The sequence below is a fragment of the Lagopus muta genome, chromosome 3, assembly GCF_023343835.1.
Source record: "Lagopus muta isolate bLagMut1 chromosome 3, bLagMut1 primary, whole genome shotgun sequence".
NCBI classification, from domain to species: domain Eukaryota; kingdom Metazoa; phylum Chordata; class Aves; order Galliformes; family Phasianidae; genus Lagopus; species Lagopus muta.
In genome coordinates, this window is record NC_064435.1 from 5415264 (window position 1) to 5428480 (window position 13217).

General features: G+C 41.6%; 1 protein-coding gene across 1 annotated transcript in view; it reads left to right on the top strand.

Annotated features, from left to right (window-relative positions):
• Positions 1–7274: 7274 nt before the first annotated feature.
• Positions 7275–13217, top strand: part of LOC125690546 (uncharacterized) — a 30601-nt gene continuing 24658 nt past the window's right edge. Inside the window, exons 1-2 of the mRNA XM_048938963.1 lie at positions 7275–7810; positions 8288–8357. The gene's annotated coding sequence lies outside the window, so the exon portion shown is untranslated. The remainder of the gene's footprint in view (positions 7811–8287; positions 8358–13217) is intronic.

Consider the following 13217-nt stretch of genomic DNA (forward strand, 5'->3'; position numbering starts at 1 on the left):
GATAAAATCCATTTCATTCCTTAGGTATCAAATGGATTAAAAAGTAGCACCAAATCCTTGGAGTAGCTGTGAGTTTAACAGACTTTCAGAGAACAGCAAGTTTCATCTCTAATTTCACTCTACTTCTCTTCATACAGTGGAAAAGACTCTGGAAGATGGAGAGTGGTGAAAGGAAATTTTCTGGCTGAGGCACAAGATTATTTGGAATAAGGAAAACAAGAACCCTCCTGGCTATATCTTATGGCTCTGTCTTGGGGAGAGACACAGGTTACTGTTCTATTTACTAAATGGAAGAATGAATAAGATACTACTCTAATTACGTGGTCTGACAAGTCAACTTCCTTAAGTCTGTGTCAGCAAACAAAATGGGCCAAAAACTATTTTGTGGCCTTCTGGCAAGTGACCAAGCTCAGCTTATGATGCTGAATAGGGTGGCTGTGTCGAAACTGCTTACTGGGAAGAATCCTTACCTCATGCTAACTCCAAAGTCAGCATAGACTGCCTGGTACAATGCTGTTTGGCTTGTGCCAAAACTGTGATGAACAGCATGGTAACAGGAAAGCAGTGATGAATAACATTCAAGTCTGTGCTAAAGCCGTGATGATTTTAGCACTGCAAATGTTAGACAGTTCATTTCTCTTTAACCTCCTCTGTATGAGACTCATCCAAAGGTATTCACATTTGCAGAGGAGGTTGTTGATGACATTCTAACTTAAAAGCCCAACAGTTACAGGTGTCCGCCCCAACCTTAGCTTGTAGAAGAAGCTTCTTCTTCAGCTTTCAGTAGATTTTGAGGGAAAAATACCAAACCTCCCGATGCAAAGAGATATGAATATAAGATGCGTGGTAATGAGTAGCCTACAATGATTTGAGCACTCACCTTGAGGCTGGACATGGAGAATCTTGGGAGTACAGGGAGTTATCCTATCTCTATGCTATTTTCAGATGTGTAACTCCTAGTTCACATATTCTTGTTTTGATTGCACTGTTACTGTTTAAGGGAAAGTTTAACCATGGAGTTTAACAAGCTAAGGACTTAAACCAGCTCAAGGAAAATACAATCTATCATATGACTTTATGTCCTTTTCATGAAGACATTCAGCCAAAATCTAGAATTAGCAAAAGGCCTTCTGGCAGCACTGTCAGGTAAATGGCACACAGAGTACTGCTAGGGCTATGACTCAGCCAAATAGGAATAAATTTGTTGCTTTGTCATTCATGTCTGTCTCTTCCCCTCCATGTCAGCTAATTAAATGCAGCAAATTTGCTATTAAAAAAAAAAAATGTTGTCCTTTAACACAATGTTTGTTGAATATTTTTAAGAAGAGCTGTCTCTCATTTTACAGATAGCTGCAAACACGTACTTTGAGTAACTAGTTCTACTTGTTCCCATATCCATAGTTAAAAAAGCAAATGAATGTATGCAACTACATTTTCACATGTAAGATTGTTTTTCCATGAGATATCTGCTATCAGAAATCTTAAAGCAAAGTTTCACTGAAACTGAAGGAGGAGCTTTAGGAGAACTACGGAATACCTAATCTAGGTTCAGACTTCAAGATAGAAGTTGTGGTTCCTAGAGAATGCAGGATGCTATGTGGCAAGAAGTATTCAGAGTAAATAGGATCAGAACATCTGCTTCATGACTTCAAATCTCACAGCTTACATTTTTAGAAGAAAAATCCCTAGTGTGCCATGAGAAAACATGTACTGATGAACTTCCTAATGCTTGGCTACAGCCTTTGTTTTTTTTCATTAGTTACTAGATGGTTAAGTTAGAATTATAGGAACATAGAATGTCTTGGGTTAGAAGGGACCTCAAAGATCATCTAGTTCCAACCTCCCTGCTACAGGTTAGAAATAACACCACATATCACAAATTTAAGAGAGTAATGGGTATTCCTCAATACTCTGCAATAGGGCATAACAACTTCTTTTTTTCGACAATAGAGAACACTTAAAGTAGTGCCCCTTATGGATTGTCTCCAGCATATATGCTAACTTTAGAGTAATACATTATATTTAGCAATGAAGGAGAGCAAAACTATGAGCTTTGTGTGCTGCCTACCTTCAGCTTCCTTTCAAGTGTGCTGTATAGGCACAGCTAGGGTGTGCAGAAGGAGCTGTGGTACAGAGCCTGGAAGGACCTGTGTCCAGGCTACAGATACTGTGGAAGACAGAAATTAACATGTGCAGTTAGTGCATAGTCTCTGTCCTTTGTACACTCAGTCTCACTCTACAATCTCTGCAATATCAGCTGTCTCTGCAGAAGATGACTGTGCCTGTTACTACTGTGCAGTGCTGTCTGTTATCCTGCTCCATGGTGCCTGATCAGCTGTGATCAGCACAGCGCATACATACAGAAATATCAACATATAGCATCCCTTTCCTGTCATTCTAATGCAGTGGGAACAGAGGAGGTAAAATATTTAGACTCCAGATGTCTTTATTTGCCAAAATAAAAATTCTTGCAGTAAAATATCTACAAAATGTAATTAAAATCACCATTTATTTTTCTCACTGTTGTTAACATTTCTAGCAAAACTGAGTCACTTGATGCTGCCAAATATAGCAGTCCAGGTGTAAAACACTCTCAGATGTTCATGACATTTTGCACATAAATAATGAGTCATTGAGGATGATCTGGTACTATCCATATGCCTGATACAGAAATACTGCAATGAGTGGGAGATCAGTATACACACATGACAAGATTATCTTTGAGAATGAAAACCTTGTGTTTGTGCAAATTTCACAGAATCACAGTCACAGAACAGCAGGAGTTGGAAGGGACCTCAAGAGATCATTGAGTCCAATCACCTTTCTAAAGCAGGTACCCTGCAATAGGTGGCACAGGTAGGCATCCAGATGGGTCTTTAGTATCTCCAGAGAAAGAGACTCCACCACCTCTATGGGTAACCTGGTCCAGTGCTCCATCATCCTTATCATAAAGTTTTTCCACACATTAGTATGGAACTTCCTATATTCATGTTTTAGACCATTATTCCTTGTCTTATAGCTACAAAACACTGAGAAGAGCCTCATCCATTTGCCTCCCACCTCCCTTTAGATATTTATAAACATTAATTAGATCACCTCTCAGTCTTCTTTTCCCCAGGCTGAACAGACCCAGATTTCTCAGTCTTTCTCATAAGGGAGATGCTCCAGGTCCTTCACCATCCCTGTGGCCCTCCACTGGACTCCTTCTAAGAGATCCTTGTGTTTTTTGAATTGGAGAGCCCATAACTGGACACAGAATTCTAAATGTGACCTCACAAGAGAAGAGTAGAGGAGGAGGATCACTTCCCTTGACATGCTGTCTTTTTAATGCACCCCAGGATACCACTGGCTTTCTTGGCAACAATTGCATATTGCTGGCTCATGGCCATCTTGTTGTTCATCAGGATCCCCAGGTCCTCCTCCACAGAGAATGTTGAATGGTAGCACTTCTGGTGTGCTAGCCAATCCTCCCAGCTTTGTATCATCAGCAAACTTGCTGAGGGTTTGTTCATCCAGCTCATCAACAGAGGTGTTGAACAAGACTGGGCCCAACACTGACCCTGGGGAACACCTCTAGTTACACGCTGCCAATCAGACTCTGCATCACTGATGACTGATGACCACCCTCTGAGCATTTCCAGTCAGCCAGTTCTCAACCCACCTCACCATCCACTCATCTATCCCACATTTTCTAAGTTTTGTAAAGAGGATTTTCTGGGAGATAGTGCCTAACACCTTGCAGAAGCCAAGGTATACAACATCCACTGCTCTCCTCCCATCTACCCAGTCTGTGATGGCCTCCTAGAAGACCATGGCTATTTGCAAATAAACATATGGAATTTTGAATCTTCTGATTTAAAGATTGCTTTGCTAACAAGGCTGACCATGATACTCTACCTGCTAATTGCTGCACCATCTCTGCATATCAGATTGTAACTATTTTGTTGAAGTATGTTTTTTCTCTCTAAAAACTGGTGCATGTGTAGGATTGATAACTGTGCTGTTGTGTGGATGCCACCTTAATGTACTGAAAGTAGTAGCCCAATGCCTGGTGTGCTGTTGTCCATTCAAAAAGGCCATTCTCTGACAGTCACCTATTAAATCTGCATTTTTGCCTCTGCTTGGCACAAGTCAGAAACACTGGTTGTATTTTCAGGCACTGTGTTTTCCTGGGGAAGTGGATACTCTTTTGGAAAGCATACACCCTGCAATCACGCTATGCAGTTTAAGCCCCAAAGGCTGTGCTTTGCTGAATTGAGACAAATCATTTCACCCTTGCAGACAGAAGTCTTTCTTCTCATCATTTACATGGGGACAAAAAATCTCTGCTGTTAGAAGTGTATGAGTTCAGCATCACACCTCCACTGCACCGCACACTGCAGACTACTTGTGGGCTATAGTGAGACCCACACAAGCCTCCAAAATCAGGGCAAGATCACTCTTCACCCACCTTCACTCTTGTATATGATAATAACAAAATTTCATCTACATTATATTCACTCTTCCTTGGTCTTCTTGAAAGGAAAGAATGCTTTTCTACTCATTTCTCTCACTACCAAGTGAAATACACTGAATTGTGTTTATGCAGAATTATTAACCTTGTTGTTACACAGTTTTGCTTATACTCTCCCTGCTTTCTCACCTTAGAGAGTTCTTCTTGTCATTACTTTTGCCTTGCACTGTTTATTCTGCATCTCCACATTTCCTCTCCTTCCACCATTTCCTCCTCTTTTTAATCCAGCTCCACATTCCAGTATTTCTTCTGCATTTTCCTGATGTCTTAGAATCATACAATCGTTAAGGTTGGAAAAGACTTCTGAGATCTAGTCCAACCCCAGCCCACCCCCACCATGCCACTAAACCATGTCCCTCAGTGCCACATATATCCTTTTCTTGGACACCTCCAGGGATGGTGACTCCACCACCTCCATGGGCAGCCTGTTCCAATACCTCACCACTCTTTCTGTGAAGAAATTTTTCCTAAGATCCAACCTGAACCTCACCTGGGGCAGCTTAAAGCCTTTACTTCTTTCCCTACATTTTGTCTTCTCATGGTGATCCTCTCTGCTCTAGAGGTAGCAGAATAAAAGGCATCTCTGCAGGAAGGATTTATAGGCACGATCTGAAGAGATGATGGTTCCATCAATGCCTTCAGGATTCATTAAAGAGTGGTAGGAATGATAGATCTGAAAGATCATTAGATTGGAAATGTGATTTTCTTACTCTGGATGAAGAACATGAGCATCTCTATTTCCTTGTTCAATTTTATGTTCCATCTGTCTAAATCAACCAAATTCAGTGCTAGGTATGAATTAGATTTAAAAAAACCCAACAAACTATAGGACTGGGAGGGTTGATAAGAGGTCATCCTTCCATGCTGAAACAGGATTAAATAAATCTTGGCTGCTACTACTACAAGTTTGTGTAACATCTCAGAAGCTTCTTAGCATGTAATCCTCTGCCCTTGAAAGCAATCTGCATGTGAGCTGTCCTATACATCCTATTGAAAGCTATGTTTGCTTGTCCTTTCCTAGTAGCTAACATATTTCTCCCTTGCTGAAAAGTAAGACTCTTACCTTTTCTTTGCCTGCCAGGCACACAAAGAGCAATGGATAAACATTCTCTACATTTCAACCTCACAGACATTGAAGGTGACTACAACACACTGACATAGGTCCCAATTATTTCACTGTTCCTTTTATCAACTATGATTTTTCAGCTCCTTTCTTTGCTCTTTGCTGTCTCATTGTTGTCTGCCTCCCTGCTAAGCAGCAGTGCCAGACATGGTTCTGTTGCTGGAGTGTCCTCCCTATGTGGTTCTAATTTCCTCCAGGGCCTTGTGGAAATTATGGTGTTGAAGAAGCCCCGGAAAACCATGTACATTGTTTGCAGCAGCGTCACAAGGTTTACCTGCAGAATAAAGTGACTGTAAAATCTCTTTCTCCACATGAATTCCCTGTAGGGACTCTGTAGGCTGACATTAAGTGCAAGTGCCTTGCTTCAAGAGTAAAACTGTGAGCTAACAAGGTATGATGCTAAAACAAAGTCCTACCTTTTTGTGCTTACAGGTAGGCTTCTACCTGTCAGCAGGATATCTTAACTTAGCCACTCTAGACAAAAGCAACTAAAGAAAGCTGTCTATAAGTACTGAATCATAGAATCATAGAATGGCTTAGATTGGAGGGGACCTTGAAGATAATCTTGTTCTAACCTCCTGCCATGGGCAGTTGCCAGCCACTGGATCAGGCTGCCCAGGATCTCATCCAACCTGGCCTTGAATGCCTTCAGGGATGGGATATCCACATCCTCTCTGGACAACATTTTCCAGCACATCACCATCCTATGAGTAAAAAATTTCTTCATCATATCTAACATAAGCCTCCTATCTTTTAGTTTGAAACCATTCCCTCTTGTCCTACCACTGTCAAATCATATAAAAAGTCTGTTCTCCTTCTTCTTGTAAGTTTCCTTGAAGCTGAAGCTCCCAAGGGAACCCCAACTCACCTCTGGAGGCTCATTCCAGAGGGCAGGATCTTTCCTCACACTCTGTGTTTTGTCTGCCAGCCCAACCTGGAAGACTTCTAAACAATCTGAGACATTATTAGGCACTTACCTATAGCGAACAGAGTTGAGACCTGGTACCTGGTATAGGATGAGCTAAATTACTCACCAAAAGCCACTGACTACATTGACTAAGAGTCCATGGAGGTCTTTTTGTCACTCTCATCCCCTACCTGCTGCTCTCTTTCTGCTCTATTAAATACATTGATTGTTTCTCCACTGAGCATCCAAGGCTCAGCTCAGTTATTCACACTCAAGTGTTGAGCATGGTTTCATATTCCTCTGGATGTTCTTCCATCCAGGAAAAAGTGCATTCTTTTTGCTTGCACAGAAAGATAATATTCTCCTTCCAAGAAGTATGTCAGTTCCAGAGAGCTGTTTATGATGCTGAAGCTGTGTTCATTCCCTTGGCACAACTGACTGGGTAAGCAGGTAGATCTCAAAGAAGCAGCAATGGTACTTTCATCACTATTACACTAACTCAGAAGTGCAATAAGCTGTCAACTTAGGCTATGAAGTTAATTTTATTTTATTTTTTTTTTGAAGTTAAATCATTACAATTTAAATGAAATGAAAAATTCATGATCTACCGGTAAGAGGTTGTTGAATGTCTATAGAAATATATTTCCACAACTGGAGAAGTTGAAGTTGCAAACTTCACAGTGGCAATGGAGCATAATAGTAGAGCTAGCAATGTGTCAGACTTCAGTGCATCAGGTGGCACCACACGGACATTTGATTACTTTGTCTCTTCCCAGAGGGATAGAGGAGAGAATTGAAAGAAAAAAAAAACAAGACAGAACTCGTGGGTTGAGATAAAACTATTTACTAAGATAGATAAAAGGAAAATAATTACAATTATGACATATATATATATATATTCTAGCACTCTGAAGAGCAGAAGAGAGAGAGATGGACTCCCACCTCCCTTCAAAACACTCATTCCATATGGTATCATATGGCCTGGAATATTCCTTTGGCCAGTTAAAGTCATGTCTTTCTTCTGTCTTCTCCAAGCAACTTATCCCCTCCACCCCTACACCACAGCTCTTCCTTAATAGGAACTGAGAAACAGGAATGTCCTTGGCTCTGTACAACACTGCTTACAAAGAACTAAAAACATCAGTGTGTTATCAACATTGTTTTTCTCCTAAAACCAAAACAATGCATCAGAAGTGACACTATGAAGAAAAAATCCTCTGTTTCAACTTGGAAAATGCAATGGTTTATGCTTCCTCATATTCACCAGGTAAATTGTCTTTGGCTAGATGGAGGTAATCTGTTTTTTGACCAACCAGTGTTGGTTGTTTCTTGTCATCTTCTCCTTTAGATGTTTACGTAGCAACTGTTTTAATTGTTCTATTTTCTTTCCAAGAAACAAAGTTAGGCTGGCTCATAAGTAATTTGTTTTTCTCTCTATGATGTTTGCTCTTCTTTGCTCTTCTGGTACTATCTTCCAACAGTAAAACAGTTACTAGTGGTTGTTCCTGTTGTATCTTACGGCATATTTCATCAGTCTCTGGAGACTTGCACCTAACTGCTGTTTATCTTGCTCCACAGCTTCTGCTCTGAACAGTTTTTTTCTTTTATTCCCACACCTAACTTATTCAAATATTATTTAAATCATGCTGACCTGCTCTCTTCTCTATGCACCATTAGTTACAATTAAATTGATAACCTGGTTGAAGTCCTTGTTTTTTTCCTTTTTTTTTTTCTTTTTCTTCAGTCAGGCTGAAGCAAAAAGGCACTGTAGCAAGCAAGAAAGACAAAGCCATCACACAGATAAAGCATTCCAGGTACGTAGCTTAGGAGTTACATAGCAACAGCTGGCCATGAATTACAGGGAGGAATTATCCAGAATTGAGATTGCTCCATTCAGCTAGAAAGTGGTACTCCTCTGAAGCTAAAAATGACAAAAAATCAAAGGGGGCCTAAATTTTAACTGTGCTTGAAAGGAAAGGAGGGGTTTCAGTAAGTGAGGCTAATGTGAGATAGTGAAAGGCTGACAGCCTGCTTGTCTCACAGGAAGGCAGGAGACAAAGATATGGTGACAGACTGAGATGTTTCTAACTCTAAAGGATGAAAGGATGCAAATTTATGAAGATACACTTAATACTCATGCATTTAACTCGAGAGTGGTTGTTAGACATTGCTCTGGAAGCTTTGTACCTTACAATAAGAAAATAATGCTGTCTGCAGAAGGCAGTTGCATTTGTCATTGCAGATATATGCAGCTACAGGCAGCTGAAAGGGAATTTTGCAGGGTCCAGGTGCCTGACGAATCTATTCAAGCAGAGAAGATGGGACCTTGTAGGTGCAAAGGTAGCTTTTGGGATACTGAAGGATACTCAGAAAAGGATACTCAGGAAGGATACTCCCCCACTGTAGGGGATTCTTTGTTCTCTTACTATGACATAGAAATTCAAGGACAGCTCAAATAAAACCTGAGAGTGATAAAAGGACAGAAGTTGGTGGCTTTACACATAATACACTCCATTTATGCCAGAAAGACCTGTAGACAGAACAATGATCATATATGACTCTTTTTGTAGCTGTAGATGTCTATGTTCACTGCAGGGGTGTTGGACTAGATGACCTTTAAAAGTCCCATCAAAATCAAACAATTCTATGATTCCGTGGTTCTCCAAACTTTCATATTTTTAACTCGAAGTCAACAGTTATGTTTTACTTCAGTGAGGATTAACCTGATGGAGTCCAGATTGAATTCCTCATTGGAGATCAATTCATTTGCTGAGATTCAGAAAGATGCATGGATATCACCTGGTAATGTAGTGCAGGAGGCAAGGACGTACATGCCTATATATATCTTTGATAATCCTGTTACTGTGAACTTCTTGGGGCAGAGGCTGTAGGTATATAAATACAAAAGGACAGCAGTCATGACCCTGAATGGCTTTTAAGTATTTACATAATGAAATAATGGACAACAGGTTTCAGAAAGGCAGACTGCTTATTTTGGAGGCTGGTTTGTTACACTGATTTGTTGTGTCATCACCTTGTCTTGTAAGTCCTCAGTGTTTGCATCAGCCTCTTATCTTGAGTTATAAAGAGATTATAAACTCCTCATTGCAAGGGAGATTTTTATTATACTCATATAAATGGCAATAATTGCACTGGAGCCAAGCAATTCCACTGCTTACTTCATTAATGTAAACAGCAACAATAATAATGATGAATTGATTAAGGCCCATACAATGAAAAGTAACTCAGAGTAGTAGGCTGAATTTAAAGCTGAGATAAAAAAAAGAATCTGATTATCAGCTCAAACTCCTTACAGAGCCATTGATCAGGATGTGGCAAAGTCTCCCAGGAAAAGCAGTAAGAGAGCTATTATTTGTGTTCTTCATGATCAAATCGGATAATATTCGGTGTGGAACAATCAATCCTGCATTAGTCCAGTGGGAATGGGCAATGATTTCCATCTGTAATTTCAATTTCAAACAGAGTGTATTACCTTGTACAGAAAGTGCATAAGTTTGGAAAGTTTTATATATGAAGGCTGCCCTGAAGGTGATGTCTCCTATTTTATTATGTGGGCCCATAGCATCAGAAGTGGATGTTGGTGGTGTGGCATTTGGAGTTGAACCTTCCTTCCAATATTCCATTACATTTTGTTGCCATGTGACAGATGGCAGCAAAGGGCAGTCTGACAAAATGGCATCTGTCATGGAAGTGTGTATGAAGCAAAGGGATGTCACTGAATTCCTCCTGCCAGTGAAATAACACCCACTGACATTAATCAGAATTTAGTGAATATTTCTGAAGACCAAACTGTGGATGTCAGCACAGTGAGGCACTGGGTGGTGGGTTTCAGAAGTGTTTCCCTGGAAATATATAGGAGAGATTACTTTCAGAGCAACCTACATAACTCCTTAGACAGCAGAGATTTGAGGGGAATGAGAGGAGAAGAGAACAGAAGAGACAGGTGATGCCAAGAACTCCTTGGTTGTCCATGCCTGGATCCTTTGGTAGTTGACCAGAACACCCTGGAATCCTATAGAGAAGTCTTTTACTAATTTTGTAATAACAGCATTGAGTTGGTCAGTGATCAGACCTCAGACTTTTTGTCTAAGCAATATAAAAAACCAGCAAAGTGATGAAAAATGCAGGGACTCAGCTTAAAGGAAACGAAAGACAGGAAGAAGTAGACTGGCCAAGAAGGTAATCATCATGAGAAGAGATAGGCAAAAAAATTAATTAATTAATTAATTAATTAATTAAACTACACTGAGGCTAAGGTGAAAAGATGTGAAAAACAAACACATCATGTGAAGTTTTAGAAGCATAAAGCAGCCCTTCATGAGATGGCGAGACATAAAAAGCTGCAACATGCATTTTCAAAGGCCTTTGGGGCTCATGCTGAGAAGCTATCTCCTGTTCACCCAGATGTAAACCAAGCCCTTCTAGTGAAATAAAGGGATACTGATCAAGAACATGGATGTTTGGCAGTCAGGACCAAGATACAGTTAATCTGAACAAACACATTTTGCTTGCTGAACATGCAATATATTGATTATGCCTGTTCATTAACAGCTTGATCTGACCAAAAATCAGACAGATGTAATGTGGATGCATCTTGTAGATGCCCAGCTATTCCAACCCTAAACATAAGCTAAGGGATAATGACTCCAGCTAGTTACTACTGTCATGGAAGATGTGCCTAAGACAGCACCAAAAAAATGAAAAAAAAAGAATAAGAATACAGTCTCATTCTGTGTGCCTTGTATGGACACTGAGCAGCACAGTGGCCAGCTGCAATTGATGAATTCCAGAAAAAAGGAAAAAGTTTGAGTAACTGAACATATATTTAAGTTTGCTAGCAGTTTTAGTTAATAAGAACATAGATGTTCTTCCCCTTGCAATTGTTTAGCTTGAGTATAATAGCAAAAGTATCCACGTTACAAATCACCAGCATCAACTAATATTTTCAAAAGATAACACAGTAACAGAAACTTTAAACAGAGGAATGGTCATTTTTACAGCCTTCTGCTTTATCTAAACACAGCCTCTGAAGTGGCCCAGTGAGGCCACTGGAGAAGAAACTGTCAAACCTAAATGAGACATCAGTTATAAGTAGTGCTGAACATGGTGTACAGTCTAGGGAGATAAGTTCATCTCCTGAGTATTTCATAGAAGCTGCATGAGGCATCAGAGAGTCCTGCAGGCATTAAGACTGCAAAAGACAGCAATCTTCCTCAAGGGCAAGGAGGAAGATATCTAGAGCTGTGTTATGAGACTGAAATACTAGACTGACAGAAGTTACAGCTCAACAGAGGAGAAACACAGAATCACAGAATCACAGAATCACAGAATCACCCGGGTTGGAAGGGACCCCAAGGATCATGTAGCTCCAACCCCCCTGCCTGGCAGGGCCACCAAACATACACATTCAGATCAGGTTGCCCAGGACCCCGTCCAACCTGGCCTTAAACACGTCCAAGGACGGGGCATCCACAGCCTCCCTGGGCAGCCCGTTCCAGGGCCTAACCACTCTCCTAGTAAAGAACTTCCCCCTAACATCCAACCTAAATCTTCCCTCCTTCAACTTAAAACCATTTCCCCTAGTCCTGCTGTTGTCAGCCCTTTTGAAGAGTTTACTCCCCTCCTGGGTGTAGGTTCCCTTCAGGTATTGATAGGCTGCAATGAGGTCACCCCGCAGCCTTCTCTTCTCCAGGCTGAACAAGCCCAACTCCCTCAGCCTGTCCTCATAGGGGAGGTGCTCCAGCCCCTTGATCATCTTAGTCGCCCTCCTCTGGACCCTTTCCAAAATCTCTATGTCTTTCTTGTACTGAGGGCTCCACACCTGGACACAGTACTCCAGGTGGGGCCTCACAAGAGCCGAGTAGAGAGGGACAATCACCTCCCTGTCCCTGCTGGCCACCCCTCTCCTGATGGAGCCCAGGATCCCATTTGCCTTTCGAGCTGCCAGAGCACACTGCTGGCTCATATTCAGTCTCTCATCCATCAGGACCCCCAGGTCCTTCTCTGCCGAGCTGCTCTCAAGGACCACTCCTCCCAGCCTGTACAGGTGCCTGGGGTTCTTCCGGCCCAAATGCAAAACCCTGCACTTTGCCGTGTTGAACCTCATCAGGTTCACCCGAGCCCAGCCCTCCAGCCTGTCGAGGTCCCTCTGAATGGCATCCCTTCCTTCCACCGTATCAACCGCACCACTCAGCTTGGTGTCGTCAGCAAACTTGCTGAGGGTGCACTCGATTCCCTCATCGATGTCATTAATAAAGATGTTAAAGAGCACCGGTCCCAAGACAGACCCTTGGGGGACACCACTTGTTACCGGCCTCCACCTGGACATAGAGCCATTGACCACCACCCTCTGTCTACGGCCTTTCAACCAATTGCTTATCCATCGGGTCGTCCACCCATCAAATCCACTTCCCTCCAATTTGGAGATGAGGATGTGGTGGGGGACCATGTCAAAGGCCTTGCTCAGGTCCAGGTAAATGACATCAGTCGCCTTCCCTTCGTCCACCAATGCCGTCACTCCATCATAGAAGGCCACAAGATTAGTTAGGCATGACCTTCCTTTGGTGAAGCCGTGCTGGCTGTCTCGGATCACATGCTCATTCTTTATGTGATCGAGCATGTTGTCCAGGAGGATCTGTTCCATGATCTTCCCA